The sequence below is a fragment of the Neophocaena asiaeorientalis genome, unplaced genomic scaffold (genome assembly GCF_003031525.2).
Source record: "Neophocaena asiaeorientalis asiaeorientalis breed wild unplaced genomic scaffold, Neophocaena_asiaeorientalis_V1.1 scaffold123, whole genome shotgun sequence".
In the NCBI taxonomy this organism is placed as follows: Eukaryota; Metazoa; Chordata; class Mammalia; order Artiodactyla; family Phocoenidae; genus Neophocaena; species Neophocaena asiaeorientalis.
The window spans coordinates 5,282,089-5,302,984 of NW_020173666.1; the positions used below are offsets into that span (position 1 = coordinate 5,282,089).

General features: G+C 35.8%; 1 protein-coding gene and 1 pseudogene across 1 annotated transcript in view; one reads left to right on the forward strand and one right to left on the reverse strand.

Moving 5' to 3' along the window:
• The first annotated feature begins 1,390 nt into the window (after window positions 1-1,390).
• TAB2 (TGF-beta activated kinase 1 (MAP3K7) binding protein 2) overlaps window positions 1,391-20,896 on the forward strand; it is a 59,942-nt gene continuing 40,436 nt past the window's right edge. The window contains exon 1 of the mRNA XM_024747936.1: window positions 1,391-1,557. The gene's annotated coding sequence lies outside the window, so the exon portion shown is untranslated. The remainder of the gene's footprint in view (window positions 1,558-20,896) is intronic.
• On the reverse strand, window positions 19,001-20,396 carry LOC112401551 (60S ribosomal protein L30 pseudogene; annotated as a pseudogene).

A 20,896-nucleotide genomic window follows, 5' to 3' on the forward strand; every position in this document is an offset into this window, starting at 1 on the left:
TCTCAGAACTGAGCGTTCTTACATTTGCTTTGTTCTGAAATCAGTGTTGATGAATCAGTTATATCTCTTAGGATGTGACATAGTTGAGTTATTTAAACCTAAAGCTTGTTACACAGCTGTTGCTTTAGCATTTATTAAAATGAAAGCTTAAGTATACTCATATGTTTAGAACAAAAAAATAACGTTCCATTATGCAGAAAAATGTATTGAATACCTACTGTGTGCCAGGTCATTAGGTGCTAATTCTCATGACAATCCAGTGAGGTGGGGGATGGTATCCCATTTAATAGACCGGAAACTTCTGCAGAGTTTTAGTTTATACTGGAACCAGATTTGAACCTAGATCTTTCTCCACCTGAATATTTTCACCTGCAACATGCCATCACAGAAGGTGGAAAATTGACATTTTTCTTAAAAACTACTTTCATTTTATTTTGCTTTGTTGTGTTTCTAGTTACTAGAAGTGCAGGGAGTTAAGTTCTTTGAATCCTTGTCTTCACTACTTTTTTGTCCTGTTACAGGTCTCACAATCTGCCATCATTTGACAGCAGCAGAGGGTTCAGTTTATTTTGACTGCTGTGGGATTGATTCGTTTCTTAGAGAGAGACTCCTAAGGGTATCAGCTCACCAAACATAAGGACATCATTTCCAGGCCCTAGTAATCTAATTAGTACAACAGCCTAACATTTTTAATAGCCTACCATTTCTGTAACCTTTGTAGTTGCAAGTTTTGCGTGTGTGTGTTTTTTTAAATAATGTGGACCTAACCAAAAAAAAAAAAAAAAATCATTGAATCTGTTGTGGTAATGGAAAAAAGAATTTCCAGTGTGGTTAAGAACCACATCTTATGAGCTGTTCTTTGCCTCCCTCTTTAAGAATTACAAAGTATTTTTAAAAATTGGAACTTGAAATTCAGTTCATTGCTTGGATATATATAAAGCATTTCTTAAGAAACCTCTGACAATTGATTGTAGGAAATTAGGGGAACAATTAGAAGATGATTGGAAATAAGATAGCAAAAGAGAAAACTGACCTGAAAATGAGGACTTTACAATTCCAGTTTTACCAATGAAAGTGAATTTATTGTTGTTTTTCTCGTTCTTTATACTCTGTGGTCCCATATTGGGCAGTCTATTGCTAAAAGCCAATAGAGATTTCATAAAGGCTACTGTTTTAGTTTCTAGAATTAAGAGTTCAGAGTGGAGTTGTGTAGATTAAGACAATGACTGAACTAATGCAAATAGCATCTTCTGGTAACTTGTAATTTAAGAGATTCTTTTCCACTTAAGAATATTTCATGTGAGAGACATTGGGGACTACCTCACTGCTATTAGATCTCAATGTTATCTGGTCACGTTTATTGTTCTGCCTACCTCTAGTTTACTCTAGTTTCTCTTCTGCTTTCAAGGCTCCAGACCCAGTTCCTGGACCTGCCCTGGAAAAGAAGTATCCAGTAGAGATGAGCTCACTGCAGTTACTTAATTAAAAATTTGTAAGCTGCAAAAATGGCAATGGGCCAATCAAGAACAGCTACCATTTGAATTTTTCTATTTCCAGGTATGCTAAAGTCCATGGTACCAGCCAAGCTTAGCCATGTAACTGCCTTACTATGAAATCTATAATAACCAACACTTTACTTTCAAAACTTGTGGTCATCTTGCTTTAAAGTTTGGTAACATCCCTAACACCTAGATAACATGCAGCTAGTATTGACTTTAATGTACCTTTGCCTGAATATTTCTAATTTAACTTGTTTGCTAGTAGTAGCAAACTAATGCAAAAACCATTTAAGAAAAATAAATTTGACATGCTATTGAGTTAAGCCCTGTAAATCTCCAAAAGGTACTCTGGTCTTCATTGAAAAGTAAACAGTAACAACAAAACTGTCTTCCTTTAAGAGGTTCACATATGGTACAAGTAGTTTAGAGAATTAAATGAAACCAGTTCTCTGTCCTGAGGTCCTCAACTGTTCTGCACTACGAATGCCTTCACATAAAGAGTTAATATGGCTTTTAAAAATTGGAAGAAGATTCCTGGATAGAACCAAGTAACGTATTATGTAATACTTTCGCCTGAAGAATTTAATTATATTTTAAATGTAAGTATATAACTAGTATTTGCTATGTTTTTACTTGATTGCTCAAAAGAAACCAAAGTCATTAGTAGTTGGGATGTCGTGAAATTTAACAACAAAACTAAAAACTAAGGTCTCTTGCTACCTTAGATTTTAACCGAGAAAAAACCACTTATGAATGGTTAGAGGGCTGAGGTCACTTAGCTTTTAAGGACATTTACTGCTTTTACCAATTTGTATAGATTTAGAAATAATTAATCCATAAAAGGTGACTCTATTTACTAAATGGGTAGATGACCTTACACATCCTTTGATTTTAAAGTTCAATTCAGTTAGGTTAGAGATTACCCAAAATTGAACAGAGGAATTTTATATCCCAGTTGTGATTTTAAAAGATGATTCCAATATTCTAGCTTATGCTTTGTATTCCTTCCTCCAGTGTTAATGAGTAATGAATTTAATGTCAGCCAGTCTTGTCAGCATCAGGTCACTGATTATGTGCCACTTCATTTGTTTGGTATGGAAATAATTATATCTCACTGAGTGTTGAATTAGGACTGGAAAGAGTTACTACCAGAGTTACTATAGGGTCATTACCACTGGTAGGTGAATTGAAGGGGAAATTAGAGAGAATTGCTTCAGAATTTCAAGTTGTACTGGTTATCACTGGGGCTATGAGTAATGGTGAAAGTTTTCTACATTATTAAATGCAAATTGTGTATAAAACACTGTGCTAGGCACAGTAGGGATGTAAAAATAAATAAAACTTGCTTTCAGTCAGTTTACAAACAAGTGATACAAAAAAAGTATCATAATAGAGGTGCAAGCAATGTACTTGAGAGTGCCAGAGAGAATCAGCTTTGTAGAGAAGGTAATATTTCTACAGAACCTTGAAGAGTATCCAGTAGAGAACTGGATAGAACAGATAGAACTGTTTAGCGAGAGTGACAAGAGTACTCGTAAGTTATGGAAGTCAGAGTATATAATATATTCTGAAAGTTGTGAGCACTCCAGTGTGCCTACAGAATAGTACGGTACAGGAGGAATATGATGGGTGATGGAGCTGCGTCACACATGCTTTCAAATGTCTGATGAGGGAGTTTGGATTTAGTTCAGTAGGTAATGAGAATCCATTGCAGGTTTCTTAGCATTGGCACACTTAAGTCAGTGAGGCTTTTGAAAAGCTGACTGCAGTACAGTAATTGATAAGGTTAGAGATTAGGCAGTAGGAACACCTATAAAGGACAACACTTATTGTTATGTGATTGGGCATTATGTGTGAAGAGTTTTACCTGCAGTTTCTCATTTAATCCTTACAGGAATGTTGTAAGAAATAATTGAAATAATACAGGTTAACAGCGTTCATCACAGAGCCCAACCTGTAGTGAGTGCTAAACCAGAGTGATTATGCTATAGGTTCAGAGGCGAGTGCTCTTGTCCACCTTTATGTATGGACGTTTAAATCTCGTCTGTCAAGACTCCTGATGATTGAGCGTTGTTGCAGTTGCTAACTGTATCGGTAACAGTTTCAGCATTGATAACATAGGCTTTGAGTTATCTGAAAGTACATTGAGTTGGCTCAGTTCAGGTACTTGCAAATAATTCTTTCTATCCTGCTCTTACTCTCCTACCCACAAGTAGTGGGTAGGAGAATACAAGTAGTGTTATGGGGAGATATGTAGGAAATAACTTTATAGGGAAAATATTCTGCTTTAAGCTCAATTGTTTATGCTTAATTATACAAGTAATACATGAATATATATCCTTATAAAAAATTCAGACATAACAGAGATGACTAAATCTCCTTGGTCCATCTTCCATCCATGTGTCCCTTTACCCAGCCGGCTCTCATTAGTGTGTATCCTTTCAGAGCATTTCCTGTGCGTTCATATAAAAATAATCTGTTTAAAAGTTTTTTTGTATCCTTTTTTTTTTTTAACACAAAGGGTATCATTATACACGGGTTTTGCATCTTTTTTCATTCAGTAATGTCTTATAGGTCTTTGCATATAATTACTTGGATATCTTACTCCACTTAAAAAAAAAATGTTGTATGATGTTCTTTAGTATTGCTATACAGTAGTTTATTTATTCATTCCTCGATGGTCATTCAGGTTGTTCTTTTAGTAATATACACTCCAGTGACATCCTTATATGCTCCTCTTTAAACACATGTGTTTGTCCATAGGTTAGATACTTTATATTGTTATAGATAGAGCTCTGGTACTTAATGATCAGCAACAAATTTCATTTACAACTGATTGTGCTAGCACTGGGTAGTGACACCACAGTTGAGAACTGCTGTCCTAGAATACTGCTCTGCTACTGACTTAGTTGGAACTGTAGATATATCTCTTAATACGTCTTTCCATGATTCTCTTCAGTTAAAAAGAAAAAAAAAATGGTTTACCCGTTGTCTTCTCTGCTTCACATGTGGGGAGGATGAAGTAAGATAGGTAACAAATATATACTATAAGAAGTCCAATATAAATCTGAATTCTACTAATTTATAATCTCAGAAGCAGGGACCATATTTTATTCACCTTTGCATGTTTAGAACACATTACCAGGCTTATAGTGGGCAGTGTTTGTGGAATGGATCCCAGATATCAAGGTGAACCAAAAAGTAGATCATATTTATGAGAAAGTTCCAGGCCACTATAATTTTCTTAGATCTTTTACATTATCTAGAATCTGTACATTTTTCACTGAAAACTTTCCACCTTTTTAGCCTTATCTCACTTACCCTTCTACACTACAGCTATAATTCTTCAAATTTATTCTTTCATGGTCTTTCCCGCAACACAAACAGTAGTCAGTGATAATCCTGCAAGACTTTTATGATTCATCTGTAATGGCTAAGTTCAAGCACTACATTCTTTGTGAAGTTTCTCCTGCCTCTCCTTAATTCCTAAGTTTTAGGCACTTCCTCCTGATCTCCACTGCAGCTTATACACTGCTAAATGGCACAGAGTGAGTGTTGCTGAATGAATGCATGCCCACCTCTGGGACTTGGTGGAATGTCACAGAACCAGGCAGGGCTTGGAACTTCAGAGATAAATTATCTGAATCTGGAAAGTGAGAGGCATGTTGTTCTTGCTGACTTGTGGGATTCAGCACATATGGTGCAGAGGAAAGCAATTAAGATCATCTATGATATGCCTGTGCCTACCCTACTTCTTCAGCCTCTTCCTTTATCATACTTTTTTGCTGTTAGTCTCACTCCCTGCACTTCAACATTAACCAGCTTCTTGTGGTTTTCCAAACTTGCCATGCATTTAAAGTCTTTTCCCAGACAACTACTTATGTTTGAAATATTCTTTCCCTCTTGCCTGACAATCTAGCGAACACATTTTTATCTTCCAAGACCCAGCTTAGGTGTTGCCTTCTTTATTTTATTTTTTTTTAATTATAATCTTGTGATCGTTTTGTTTTTCATGTCATCATTCTTTTTTTTGAATTTTATTTATTTTTTTATATAGCAGGTTCTTATTAGTTATCCATTTTATACATGTAAGTGTATATATGTCAATCCCAATCTCCCAATTCATCCCACCGCCACCATCCTCCCCACTACTTTCCCCCCTTGGTGTCCATACATTTGTTCTCTACATCTGTGTCTCTATTTCTGCCCTGCAAACCAGTTCATCTTACCATATTTCTAGGTTCCACATATATGCATTAGTATGTGATTTTTTTTTTCTCTTTCTGACTTACTTCACTCTGTATGACAGTCTCTAGGTCCATCCACGTCTCTACAAATGACGCAGTTTTGTTCCTTTTTATGGCTGAGTAATATTCCATTGTATATATGCACCACATCTTCTTTATCCAGTTGTCTGTCAATGGGCATTTAGGTTGCTTCCATGTCCTGGCTATTGTAAATAGTGCTGCAGTGGACATAGGGGTGCAAGTGTCTTTCTGAATTATGGTTTTCTCTAGATATATGCCCAGTAGTGGGATTGCTGGGTCATATGGTAGTTCTATTTTTAGTTTTTTAAGGAACCGCCATAGTGTTCTCCATAGTGGCTGTACCAGTTTACATTCCCACCAACAGTGCAAGAGGGTTCCCTTTTCTCCACACCCTCTCCAGCATTAGTGTTTCTGTTTTTGTACCACTACCATATTGTCTTAATTACTGTAGCTTTGTAGTATAGTCTGAAGTCAGGGAGTCAGATTCCTCCAGCTCCATTTTTTTCCCTCAAGACTGCTTTGGCTATTCAGGGTCTTTTGTGTCTCCATACAAAATTTAAGATTCTTTGTTCTAGTTCTGTAAAAAATGCCATTGGTAATTTGATAGGGATTGCATTGAATCTGTAGATTGCTTTGGGTAGTATAGTCATTTTCACAATGTTGGTTCTTCCAGTGCATGAACATGGTATATCTTTCCATCTGTTTGTATCATCTTTAATTTCTTTCAGCAGTCTTATAGTTTTCTTTTGTCTTTTGTCTCCTTAGGTAGGTTTATTCCTAGGTATTTTATTCTTTTTGTTGCAATAGTAAATGGGAGTGTTTCCTTAATTTCTCTTTCGGGTTTTTCATCATTTGTATATAGGAATGCAAGAGACTTCTGTGCATTAATTTTGTATCCTGCAACTTTACCAAATTCATTGTTTAGCTCTAGTAGTTTTCTGGTGGCATATTTAGGATTCTTTGTGTATAGTATCATGTCATCTGAAAACAGTGACAGTTTTACTTCTTCTTTTCCAATTTTTATTCCTTTTTTCTCTTTTCCTTCTCTGATTGCCGTGACTCGGACTTCCAAAACTATGTTGAATAATAGTGGCAAGAGTGGACATCCTTGTCTTGTTCCTGATCTTAGAGGAAATGCTTTCAGTTTTTCACCATTGAGAATGATGTTTGTGGTGAGTTTGTTGTGTATGGCCTTTATTATGTTGAGGTAGGTTGCCTCTATGCCCACTTCCTGGAGAGTTTTGTTTTTTTTTTTTTTTTTTTTTTTCCCGCACGCGGGCCTCTCACTGTTGTGGCCTCTCCCATTGCGGAGCACAGGCTCCAGACGTGCAGGCTCAGTGACCATAGCTCATGGGCCTGCTCCACGGCATGTGGGATCTTCCCAGACCGGGGCATGAACCCGTGTCCCCTGCATCAGCAGGCAGACTCTCAACCACTGCGCCACCAGGGAAGCCCATCTGGAGAGTTTTTGTCATAAGTCGGTGTTGAATTTTGTCAAAAGCTTTTTCTGCATCTATTGAGATGATCATATGGTTTTTATTGTTCAGTTTCTTAATATGGTGTATCACATTGATTGATTTGCATGTAGCGAAGAACGCTTGCATCCCTGGGATAAATCCCACTTAACCATGGTGTATGATCGTTTTAATGTGTTGTTGGATTCTGGTTGCTAGTATTTTGTTGAGGATTTTTGCATCTATATTCATCAGTGATACTGGTCTGTACTTTTCTTCTTTTGTAGTATCTTTGTCTGGTTTTGGTATCAGGGTGATGGTGGCTTCGTAGAATGAGTTTGGGAGTGTTCCTCCCTCTGCTATATTTTGGAAGAGTTTGAGAAGGATAGGTGTTAGCTCTTCTCTAAATGTTTGATAGAATTTGCTTGTGAAGCCATCTGGTCCTGGGCTTTTGTTTGTTGGAAGATTTTTAATCACAGTCTCAATTTCAGTGCTTGTGATTGGTCTGTTTATATTTTCTATTTCTTCCTGGTTCAGTCTCGGAAGGTTGTGCTTTTCTAAGAATTTGTCCATTTCTTCCAGGTTGTCCATTTTATTGGCATATAGTTGCTTGTAGTAATCTCTCATGATCCTTTGTATTCCTGCAGTGTCAGTTGTTACTTGTCCTGTTTCATTTCTAATTCTATTGATTTGAGTCATCTCCCTCTTTTTCTTGATGAGTCTGGCTAATGGTTTATCAATTTTGTTTATCTTCTCAAAGAACCAGCTTTTAGTTTTATTGATCTTTGCTATTATTTTCTTTGTTTCTATTTCATTTATTTCTGCTCTGATCTTTATGATTTCTTTCCTTCTGCTAACTTTGGGTTTTGTTTGTTCTTCTTTCTCTAGTTCCTTTAGGTGTAAGGTTAGGTTGTTTATTTGAGATTTTTCTTGTTTCTTGAGGTAGGTTTGTATTGCTGTATACTTCCCTCTTAGAACTGCTTTTGCTGCATCCCATAGGTTTTGGATCATATTGTTTTTGTTGTCATTTGTCTCTAGGTATTTTTTGATTTCCTCTTTGATTTCTTCAGTGATTTCTTGGTTATTTAATAACATATTGTTTAGCCTCCATGTGTTTATGTTTTTTCGGTTTTTTTTCCCTGTGATTGATTTCTAATCTCATAGCGTTGTGGTCAGAAAAAAGCTTGATATGATTTCAACTTGCTTAAATTTACTGAGGTTTGATCTGTGACCCAAGACGTGATCTATCCTGGAGAATATTCCTTGTGCACTTGAGAAGAAAGTGTAATCTGCTGTTTTTGGACGGAATGTCCTATAAATGTCAATTAAATCTAGCTAGTCTATTGTGTCATTGAAATCTTGTGTTTCCTTATTAATTTTCTGTTTGGATGATCCGTCCATTGGTGTAAATGAGGTGTTAAAAGTCCCCCACTATTATTGTGTTACCGTTGATTTCCTCTTTCATAGCTCTTAGCAGTTGTCTTATGTATTGAGGTGCTCCTATGTTGGATGCATATATATTTGTAATTGTTATATCTTCTTTTTGGATTAATCCCTTGATCATTATGTATTGTCCTTTCTTGTCTCTTGTAACATTCTTTATTTTAAAGTCTATTTATCTGATACGAGTATTGCTACTCCAGCTTTCTTTTGATTTCCATTTGCATGGAATATCTTTTTCCATCCCCTCACTTTCAGTCTGTGTATGTCCCTAGGTCTGAAGTGGTTCTCTTGTAGACAGCATATATATGGGTCTTGTTTTTGTATCCATTCAGCAAGCCTGTGTCTTTTGGTTGGAGCATTTAATCCATTCATGTTTAAGGTAATTATCGATATCTGTGTTCCTATTACCATTTTCTTAATTGTTATGGGTTTGTTTTTGTAGGTCCTTTACTTCTCTTGTGTTTCCCACTTAGAGAAGTTCCTTTAGCATTTGTTGTAGAGCTGGTTTGGTGGTGCTGAATTCTCTTAGCTTTTGCTTGTCTGAAAAGCTTTTGATTTCTCCGTTGAATCTGAATGAGATTCTTGCTGAGTAGAGTAATCTTGGTTGTAGGTTCTTCCCTTTCATCACTTTAAGTATATCATGCCACTCCCTTCTGGCATGTGGAGTTTCTGCTGAGGAATCAGCTGTTAACTTTATGGGAGTTCCCTTGTATGTTATTTGTCATTTTTCCCTTGTTGCTTTCAATAATTTTTCTTTGTCTTTAATTTTTGTCAATTTGATTGCTACGTGTCTGGGTGTGTTTCTCCTTGGGTTTATCCTGCCTGGGACTCTCTGTGCTTCCTGGACTTGGGTGGCTATTTCCTTTCCCATGTTAGGGATGTTTTCAACTATAATCTCTTCAAATATTTTCTCAGGTCCTTTCTCTCTCTCTTCTCCTTCTGGGACCCCTATAATGTGAATGCTTTTGTGTTTAATGTTGTCCCAGAGGTCTCTGTGGCTGTCTTCATTTCTTTTCATTCTTTTTTCTTTATTCTGTTCCATGGCAGTGAATTCCACCATTCTGTCTTCCAGGTCACTTATCCGTTCTTCTGCCTCAGTTATTCTGCTATTGATTCCTTCTAGTGTATTTTTCATTTCAGTTATTGTATTGTTCATCTCTGTTTTTTTTGTTCTTTAATTCTTCTAGATGTTTGTTCTTTAATTCTTCTAGGTCTTTGTTAAATATTTCTTGCATCTTCTCCATCTTTGCCTCCATTCTTTTTCCGAGGTCCTGGATCATCTTCACTATCATTATTCTGAATTCTTTTTCCGGAAGGTTGCCTATCTCCACTTCATTTAGTTGTCTTTCTGGGGTTTTATCTTGCTCCTTCATCTGGTACGTAGCCCTCTGCCTTTTCATCTTGTCCATCTTTCTGTGAATGTGGTTTTTGTTCCACAGGCTGCAGGATTGTAGTTCTTGCTTCCGCTGTCTCGGTGTTGCCTTCTTTAATTAATCGTTTCCATAAACCCTCCACTTCCCTCAGAATTGATGGGTCCCTTCTTTGTTTCCCATGTATACTGGAGCACAACTCAGTTACAATTCAGTTATTATATTTACTTGTTGATGTATTGTCTTCCCCTACTACAATGTAAATTTCTTGAGTGGAGGCAACTGTGCTTTTATTAATTTTAATATTTTCAGCACCCATTATCATATAGAGTGACTAGTAGACACTCAGCAAATGTTTATTGAGTAAGCAAAATATGTATACTATATAGTACATATGCAAATATAATATATAACAATAATATATTAGAAAATGTGTCATTTCATAAATCAAAATATGAAGTAGATGATCACTTTCATATATTTTTGCAGTTCATATTTCTTATTATGGAAGTCTCTAGGTTTATGGATAAGCATTGTATAATGAGATTTCTGGTTCTTTATTCAACTATATTATACAATTAAAAATATTGAGTATTCTCTAAGGGTATCTATAATTGTTTGAAGAATTGTGAAGTAGATTTATATGTAATAAATCTGCTGAGATAGAAGTTTCTGTACAGTTTTGAGATTATTCTTGACCATCTAATATAAAATTCATTCCCCATAGCTATAACAAGATTAATAGCCATCTTTTCAACAGTTTTGTAGTGTTAGATTTGAAAGACTGGCACATAACTTAACAAAAAACAAAATTACTTTATTTTAGAGAGTTGATTCAATTTAATATTGTGTCACTGTTTTAACCACTCATTTTCAATACACTATAATTTCTTTTGAAGATTCTGAACACTGTTATAGTAATGAAATCTTTCTTTTCCATGTTTTCCTTTGCACATAGATCCTTATGTACTTTCTCCATTCGCAGGCTTAGCAGTCTCATGATTCACCACAGCTGTCAATTACCAATCAAGTGTATGTATATGATTTTAAAATTACTGATTTAACTTTTTGTTAGTTATTAAAGGTTTTGGAGATTAAGAATAACTGTCCATTTATACTATGTCTAACTCATGAAGTTAACCATCACACTCTCAGTGCCATAGCACACACACATACCTAGCATCTGGCCAGCAGTCTACACTGGGGATAAGTCAGCTAAGGGCCATGACAGTAGAAAGAAGAGGGGCAAAGTTAGATGAGATGAACAGAAAAAACAGGGGTCAAGGAAGGGGTTGAAACCACATGGAGATGGTGAAACTTCTTATAACTTTCTCTGAATCTTCATCTTAAAATGCCATTCTAGATTAATATTTTAACCAAATTATTATAATTTTCACATGTCACTGAGACTGTTAGTTCATTACAAATGTTTATGGTTGATGTAAGATGTAAACTGGTTCTTTCAAGTGCTTTCATTTCTTTTTCTCCTCTTTTTTTTTCCCCTTTTACCCATAAATAGGAGCTTATTATCATATCACATATTTATATCATGTTTTCTTTTAAAGATATTTGCATACAGGATGCATTATCCAAAAATTACATTAAAAGGGGCTCACTCAGAAGTAACTTTGTTTCCATCTTAAAGCCCTAATGTATTGAAAGATAATAATGGGGTATGAATTGGAAAATACGCACAAGGTAGTTAGTTATATAATATGTTTTGATGGATTATAACCATTCTGCCTTAGATTTATTGCACTTTTCTTGATCCTTAGAAAATGGTAGCACTCACCACAAAACCACAATACATAAATTGCCAAGTGTGGCTGACTTGCACATTCCTTTTAGAGGAACTTATAACGGGTAAGCCTTTTAACCATAAGAAATGGTCAACATTCAATGAACTTGAGGCAGTGTATTAAATGAGGAAATTGGGAAATTTTTTTTTAAAAGGAAGTAATGTGGATCATTATGTTACTTCAGTTATTAATATTTACTGTTTTTCTTTAGAAAATAAATTACTGTAGGCTTATAAAGTTGAGAAATACATTTTCTGGTAACATAATCCTTTTCCCTTTAAGCTTTTAACTAACACTAAATCTGAACATGATAGGTAACTTAAAGTAAGTAGCATTTAGGTGACTAACTTGGTGTGTTTCTGTTATTTTATTTTTGCAAATATCTATGTAAAATGATTCAGTATTACAGCTGTTTTATGCTAAAGTTTATGCTATAGGTGAATTATACTTATCCTGTTTTTAATTGTAGATGATGATAGTATTTGAATTTTAGATTTTTAATTGCCATAGCTATAATTCTTACATTTTAAATCTCAGGAAAATAACTTGATATTATAGAATTTGGGGGGCAGCGAGTTTGCTTTGCCTTAATAAAGATGTAATATCATGCTCCAAGAAATACAGTTCTAAAAATTTGCTGTTAAAGTTAATTTTGAGATTTTTCATATTCAATTAATGGCATTTGTAAATTCTTTTAAAGTTAATCAGATGTGAAGTGCATCAACGATTACCTACTTGGCATTTGATGAGATAGTTACATACTACACCAATAATGAAAAAGGTATTTTAAATAATGTATATAATTAGGAAGGTAATACTTTTTTTTTACGTTTAATTCTGAAATCTTCATTGAGGCCAAAAAGTTTCAAAACTTGCTTTAACTTTATAAAAGTTATAGCTAACTCACTGCACAGTCTGATCCTGTCAGCCAGTCCACAGAGAGACACAAGTTAAAATTAGTAATAAGAAACTGTTAACATCATATTGACAACCAAATATGTAAGTTGAAACATTCTACCTTCCAATTAGACATCCTGGGGAATTGAGTAACCGTTTTTGAGGTCAGGGGCTTTGCAATACAAACAGTTCTGTTAAAATTTGACATATATGTTGCTAAAAAACACCATACTATGGAAAATAATACAGTCAAAAATAAAAAAACAAAACCCTACAAGACTTACGGTAAACATGGAATTGGGGTACAACACTCAAAATGTCATCAGTGAACACTTAGAAAGATAGGAACCTTAAAAAACATGATAGTATAGTTTTACACATGTTAAGTGGCTAAGAAATATGTAAATACTTGTACAATAGTTATACAAATAAATATTGTATTTTGCTTTTAAACCCTCCTGAAGTTTGCCTTGTAAAAGAAGTTTCCACATAGTTGTGGAAGCTTGTTATTTTGAAGTGGTTGAAGAAGCGTTTTCTGAAATCACAAGGGAAGTTGAACACAAGTTGTGGATGGGTGTGACTGATTCCATGAAGATGCAGTGAGCTGAGGTAGCTGGCAGATGGTTGAGGTGTGTTCACATTCACATTTTGTGTATTCACATGCAGCTTGTTTCAGCTGAGTATGGTTTTCTGCATTCACCTAGTGTTTCTGGCAGATAAAATCACAGCAAAATTCATTTAGTGTTCAAACTGTTCCCTAACATATCAATTGCATTGAAACAAATTTACAGTTTCAAAACAAGTATTACAACAGCACTGACATAGCCGGGGGTAAGGCAGACACTTTAGTTTGGAGGGATAGCTACCATTTTTTATAGTAGTCTTTAATCTAGATGTATTCTGATCTGTATTTAGAGATTTATTGCAACAGTATTTTTTGAACATCTACTACTTGCCTTACACTTTCTAAGTGTTTAGGGTACAGCAGCAGTGAACAAGGTAGTCTCTCCACTTTGAAACTAACATTACTTGTGTAAAAATTTCTGTTTGTTGTCAAGGGTTAGTTTTAGGAGGTAAAATTGGATAGATGAATGGAAGAGGAAGTCTGGTAAAAGGAGTCTACTGGGCAGCAAGGCTTTTCTCTAACCTCTTAAATATATATACTTTTATAAGACAATTTCCTAGGGTTCTATCCAACTCAAGATTCCATTGTTTATAGAAAAAATTATCGTCTCTGGAAGTCACTATGGAAATCAGAGTTAAATTTTAGGATGGTATATATGGTTAAAGTGGAAAGACCTCCTTCTTGTCCGCAAGCTAAAGGAGAATCCTAATGCAGTTGGGAAGTGAATTTTAGTTTTATATATTTCATCCTATTTCTCTGTGATATTTCAACATGAACTGTATTTTTTCTGTTATAGTAATTAAATTTGTTCCAGCAAAACTCAACCATGTACAAACTGGGCAAAGATAAAATATGTATACCAGTTTACATAATAATACTAAACGGTTAGTGTTAACTCAAGATCTTCTATGATAAAGGCCACTGTACACTTGCAGCCTTCATTGGCCTTTCTCGTCTTCTCTTGTAGATACTCACCACCCCAAACTCCTTCTTCATAATTCCCTTTCCTCCTGTCCCTCCTTCTTTTAGCCAGACAGGTGACTGACTCATTGTCTCCAGAACCTGCCCAGTATTTGGTTGCCTTGCTTCATACTTTAACCTTCTTATTTAAGTACCCATGATTCAAGACCCTCCCACACCCTCCCTCAGCCCAGAGAGCCCTTTAAACACCTATAGCACAGTTTATATCACTTATCTGGCACTTAGATGCAACCTACTATTTGGTTTTCAGGTAGCTTTATCTGAGTTACCTAATTAAAACAAATTATTTGTCCCATATACATGGGAAAGGAAGGCCTCAAAGGCTCAGTCAACTCCTTCAGTATTCTGCAGCCAGAGTGGCCTGCAGCTGTGTTTGCTAAGGTTTTGCTCCTTTGTACTTTGTGTAAATTCATGATATTTCGAATAAATAATTATTACTACTAGTGTTTGTAGTTTTTGCTACAGGCCAGGCAAGTGTAATACCATTAATTTTCACTGTGTTATCACTAATCCTGTAAATTCTTGGAGTTTCCTTCATTTTACAAGGAAGAAATGATAGTGTTAATGGCTACCATTTACATAAGCTATTTTATTTACTTGTTTGCTTGCTCTGTGTTCCTTTTTATTATCTTATGTGTATTACTCAAAATCATGTGAGGTAGCTACTCTGTCATCACCATTTTGTAGGTGAAGAAACTGAGACACAGAGGAGTTTAATGATTTGCCCAAGAAGACACTGCAAGTAAGTGACAGATTAAATTTCATAAATAAATGAGCACAAATTATAGAATCTTAGAATTTATACTTAACCAGCCATTTAATTGTCTCATTTTATTAAATGAAACAATGCCCACTAATGTAGAAATTGAGGGTGAAATATTTAGCAGTGTTATTTCTGTTTTTAACTATTAACATGTTCTTTCACCAGAAAATTTTAGAAACAGATGGTTAGAGTACTGTTTCTTGAAATTCTACTGCTTAGGAAAGTTTTAAGCTTATCTGAGAGTTACATTTAATTTATTCATTGATTTCTTTTTTTAATAAGACTTTAATAATAAAGGCCAACACTTTGTCAAGTTTAAATTACATAAATCTAAGTAGTTTATATAAGATACATTACCAGTTACTTCTTTTTTATTTATCTTTTTATAAATTAATTAATTAATTTATTTATGGCTGCGTTGGGTCTTCGTTGCTGCACGCAGGCTTCCTCTAGCTGTGACGAGCGGGGGCTACTCTTTGTTGTGGTGCACGGGCTTCTCACTGTGGTGGCTTCTCTTGTTGCAGAGCACAGGCTCTAGGCACACGGGTTTCAGTAGTTGTGGCTCGCAGGCTCTAGAGCATAGGCTTAGTTGCTCCGTGGCACATGGGATCTTTCTGGACCAGGGATCGAACCCATATACCCTGCAATGTCAGATGGATTCTTTTTTTTTTTTTTTTTTTTTTTGGCGGTACGCGGGCCTCTCACTGTTGTGGCCTCTCCCGTTGCGGAGCACAGGCTCCGGACGCGCAGGCTCAGCAGCCATGGCTCACGGGCCTAGCCGCTCCGTGGCATGTGGGATCTTCGCAGACCGGGGCACGAACCCGTGTCCCCTGCATCGGCAGATGGACTCTCAACCACTGTGCCACCAGGGAAGCCCTGTCAGATGGATTCTTAACCACTGTACCACCAGGGAAGTCCACTCCTTTTTTCTTAAAAGTTAGATCTCTGGGAATTTTGCTTTCCTCCATCATTTATTTTGTATGGTACCTCCTGGCCAGGAGCAGTCAACTTTAATCTTTTACATATCTGTATAGTCATAGTTTGGGGGTTTTGTTTGTTTTTTAATCTCTTGTCAAGGTTTGTTTAAAAGTAATACATCTCATCTAAATCTATAATTTCAATAGTAGAATAGTAGTGTTTACCCCTATCCCCTCCCCTCTCGTTTCTCCCCATTTCTCCTGGGGTTAGAATTGCGAGAGCTTTGCTGTTTTCTTGGACTTGATGGAAAGCCAGCTTTTGGTCACATATGGTTAATATTCTACAGTTTTTTCATTAACAACACACACACTTTTCTTCCCAAAATGCTAGTAGGGGAAGGACCTTGGCAATATAATCCACCCCTCATAATAGATTAAGTGTAGGCTAACAGTATTTACAGGAAAAAGTAATATAAATACTGAATATGGATTTAAGCAAAAAATTGTGAAATAAGTATTGGGCAGATGGACATTGGAGTGAAGAAGCATGGTTATATTATGGGATGGGAACTAAGTTATAAAGCTAACTCTTCATTTTCCACAGTAGGAAATCCATAGAAAATGTATAAAATTGAAAAATCAAGAAATAGCCCTATAATCATCTTTGTAGGAATGTGGAGAAACAGCTCAGTGTTGACAGTGGAATATGGAATAGGATAAAAGTGGAGAGGCATGAGACAGGGAAATTGCTGGTTTCTTGATAAACTTTGTAGTACTGTTTGGCTTTTAAAAAACTATGTACATGTTTTCTTCTTTACATTTTTATTTAATTTTTCATTATAGGGTATATCCTTAAAATAGTTCCGGAACAAAAAATTAAGATATTTTAAAATCAATTTTTGTATATAATGTTTAGTGTTTGGGCTGGAAGGAATGTTGGCCTTTAGGGAAAAAATTAATAGTGACTGTATGATGTTTTATACATAATATAACCAAGAGTATTTTTCTTTGACTGTTCTTAAATTATATGGTAGGATTGTCTCATCTATGCTCAGATTTTAATTAATGCCAGCACCATAGATGCCTCTCAAATGTTTATCTGCAGCCTAGACCTCTCCTCTGAGCTCCAGGTCCATATATCCCAACTCCCTCTGTGATATCACTGTTTTGAGGTTTTAAAGGTACCCTAGACTCAGTATGTTCAAAACTAAACTTAGAATCTACCCCTTTGTTTCCTTGGACCTTTTCTGTTGTTCCCTAGTTTATAGGTGGGACCACCATCTGAGCAAATAAGAAAGCAATCTTTATACCTCCTTCTTTACCCCAGTATCTAATCCATCTCAAAGTTCTATTAAATTTACTTCCTAAATATCCCTGAAGATTTTCCTTCTACTCACTGTCCATTGCTATCTCTGCAGTTACAAGCTATTAACTATTTCATGGTTACACTACAGCATTTTTCTAACTGGTCTTCTCATGTATTCTTTTGCCCCTTTTCTCTGTACCATAGCCATTCTTCATACATACAGGTTTTCTTGATCATGTCACCTTTCCTGCCTCTGAGCTTAAATCTTTCAGTGGCTTCCCATTACCCTGAAGCTAAAACCTCCAAATTTTAATGGCCCAAAAGGCACTTCACGATGTGGCCCCTACCTTTTTCTTGCTGCTGCTCTTTATAGTTTTTCCTCATGTACTCCCTTCCAGTGTGTTTTTGAATGATGTGAAACGGATGAAAAAGATTACTGTGTCAGCAACAAGGTAGACTGAGATAGCAGGCAGCAGATCTGGTAGCAGGAGGCAGACAGAATATAAAATAGTGGACAAGTTAAAATAGTTACCTAAATCATGAGCTTGTTTTGAGGTGCCTTTAATCCAGGAATGTCTGTGACCTGGAGAGCAAGGGTATAGACTCTGATACTTGCATCTCCAACATGGTATCTGCTGCATACTAGGCACTCCTTAAATTCGTGGGTTGTGGATGGTGATGATAGTCTAATTTTAAATATCCAGTTACCTCATAAATGCTCAAATTTTGATCAGACCTGTAAGTCCTGTTGCTTTTCTTTATCGTTGTTTTTTAATCTGAAGACTGTGGTCTCTTCTTGTGAATACAGTTAAACCATTATTTGTGTTATATTCTTACATTATTATGTGTTAAATTCTTACATTATTTGTGTTATACTCTTACTATAATTCTTACTCTGGAAGAATTCACCATGGTAAACAGTAGTGAAAATGAAGACTTGATAATTATCATAACGTGAAGTCTGAGTGAGCCATTAACTGATAGAGTACTCTGCACTGTCATAGTATTGAGAGGTCAGAAGTAAATTGCTTACATACCTAAGAAAGGAAAGAACACGGCACATTTTGTAAATCCTTCCGGTATATTTACGGTTGGGTTTTGTAGTACTGTGTATACTCTGCTACTGTTTAGAATCCTTAAGAAATTATTCCTCCTAGATCATTTGAGCTGGTGGCAGGTTAGGTGCCAAAATTTTGCACCTACTGTTAGAAGCATACCTATAAAGTATGACTTCTTTATTTTCTCAGAAGAGCAGTCATTTTGCATCTTAACCATAGAAAATATATTTTTGGTTATTATTAGAAATAATTTTCCAGATTAAGTTGTAAAGTATTTCTTGGTTTTCCTTTCGTAATTAAGTAAATACCTGTCCGTTTCAATAATGTGTTTAGTTGTAAAACTTATTCACTCACCCACAAAGGCTATATTTAAAAATGGTTATCTTGCCTTGTCCTTAAAGTTTACTTTTGCCGGATGCAGGATGTCGGTTGATTGTTTATTTTCCCTTTCAGCACTTAAATTTTGTCATTTCAGTATCTTCTGGACTCCACTGTTTCTGATAAGAAGTCGGCATTCATTTTAATTGTTGTTTCCCTATATTTCGTTTCTTTGGCTCCTTTCAAGATTTTTTTTTTTCTTTGGTTTTCAGCACTTCGACTGTTAGGCCTCTCTGTGGTTTTCTTTGGCTTTTCCTGTTGAGGGTTTGCTGATCTTCTTGATCAAGATCTTTTTGTTTGTTTGTTGTTTTTAAAACAGGCTCTGGCCAGTTTTATTATAGAAAAATTTTGCATGATTTACTTTTCACAAATCTGTTTTGGCATACTTCTAATGATATCAGAATCACCTGGATCATTGATAGCCATTGTGCATATTCTTTGGTATTTCCCACACGCTGTGCCCAATTCAACATTATTGCCACTGTAGATGGATACCAGTTTTGGCCAACATGGCGTAATACTCTGTTTCAGTTTTCCTCAATCTGAGCAGTTGTAGGTGAGGATGACAGGTTTCACTTTGCCTTGTCTTATTTTCAGAGCCTGCATGTACCCCAGCATGTACTTTCCACTTTTCATAAGGAGTTGGAATCTTGAGTTGATCTGGAGTCTAGAGTTGATTGACTTAGGCAACTTTTTTGTCTTCTTTGTGACCACCACCTTCCTGCCTTAGGTGCAGGATGGTGCCCAACCAAGAGCAACCTCCAAGATGGCCGGGGAGCCAGTCAAGATCTTCTGGATGTGTAAATTTATATCATTTACTAACTTGGGGAAATTTTTAGCCACTGTTTCATTAAATACTTTTTTCTACCCCATTCTCCCTCCCCTTTTCTTCTGGATATCCACTTACAGGTATATTGTATTAGAGTTATTGATTCTTTCTCACAGGTCCCTGAGGGTCTGTTCATCTCCCTACCTCAACCATTTTTATTTTCCTCCACTCTTCAGGTTAAAATGATTTCTATTGCTTTGTCTTCAAGTTCACTGACTCTTTCTTCTGTCATTTCTGATCTGTAGTTAAATCTAGCCAGTGAATTTTTTAATTTCAGACATTTTTCACTTCTTGAATTTGCATTTTTTTAATAGTTTCATTTTGGCTGAGAAATCCAAGTATATTTGCCTTTACATTCTTGAACATAGTTAAAATAGCTGCTATAAAATCCTTAGGTGCTAATTCTAGCATCTGGGTCATCTTGGGCTTGGTCTCCCTTAGTTGCCTTTCTCTTGAGAATGGGTCAGTTTTTCCTGTTTCTTATGTGTAATAATTTTAGTTTATAACTTGGACATTATGAATGACACATTGTAGAGACTCTGGAGTCTATTGTGTTCCTCTAGTGGGTATTGATGTTTGGCTGGTGGTTTGCTTCCTTACTTGTTTGTTTCAGTAGGCAGTTAACTTGGCTCAACTCAGACTTCAAACTGAAATGTCAGTTCTGTTATTTTAGCCTTAGCCTGGCTGTTTGGAATCTCTCCCATATGTGTAGCTTGGGGATCAGAGATACGTGCAGAATTTATACACAGAATTTGGTGCTTCTCTCCTTTCTATGATTTACTGGCTAGATTTTCAGCTGTTGTGGTCATGCCATAACATGACCTATCCTTTGGTTCATTAAGTGAGTAAGACTATGGATTTATTTGTTTGGGTTTTAGCTGAGCAAACCAACTGAGGCCTGCTCTCTGGCTAAAAGCCATTTAAAAAATGGAAAATCACCCTGTGCTGTCCACTTCTTCTACGTACTGACTTCCTTCACCTCCCCACCCCCAGCACCACCACTCCCCCTTTGCTGTTTCTGCCTTCAATCTCTTTATACGTTGTCTAGTTATAGAAGTTGCTCATGAGGGAATTCGTCCAGTAGGAGCTACTTAGGCATTACAGGAAGTGGAATCCCTAAAATACAGTTGTACGTTTGAACAATTTTCTTGTTAGTGTACTTGATAGTCTTTATTAGAAAGCAAGCGTGATAAGAGTTTTTCAAAGAACTTTGGAAATTTCTGTATATGTTTTAACAATAGAATAAGTTGAAATTTATTTACATGATTCATCTACTTTTTTTTTTTTTTTTTTTTTTTTTTTTTTTTTT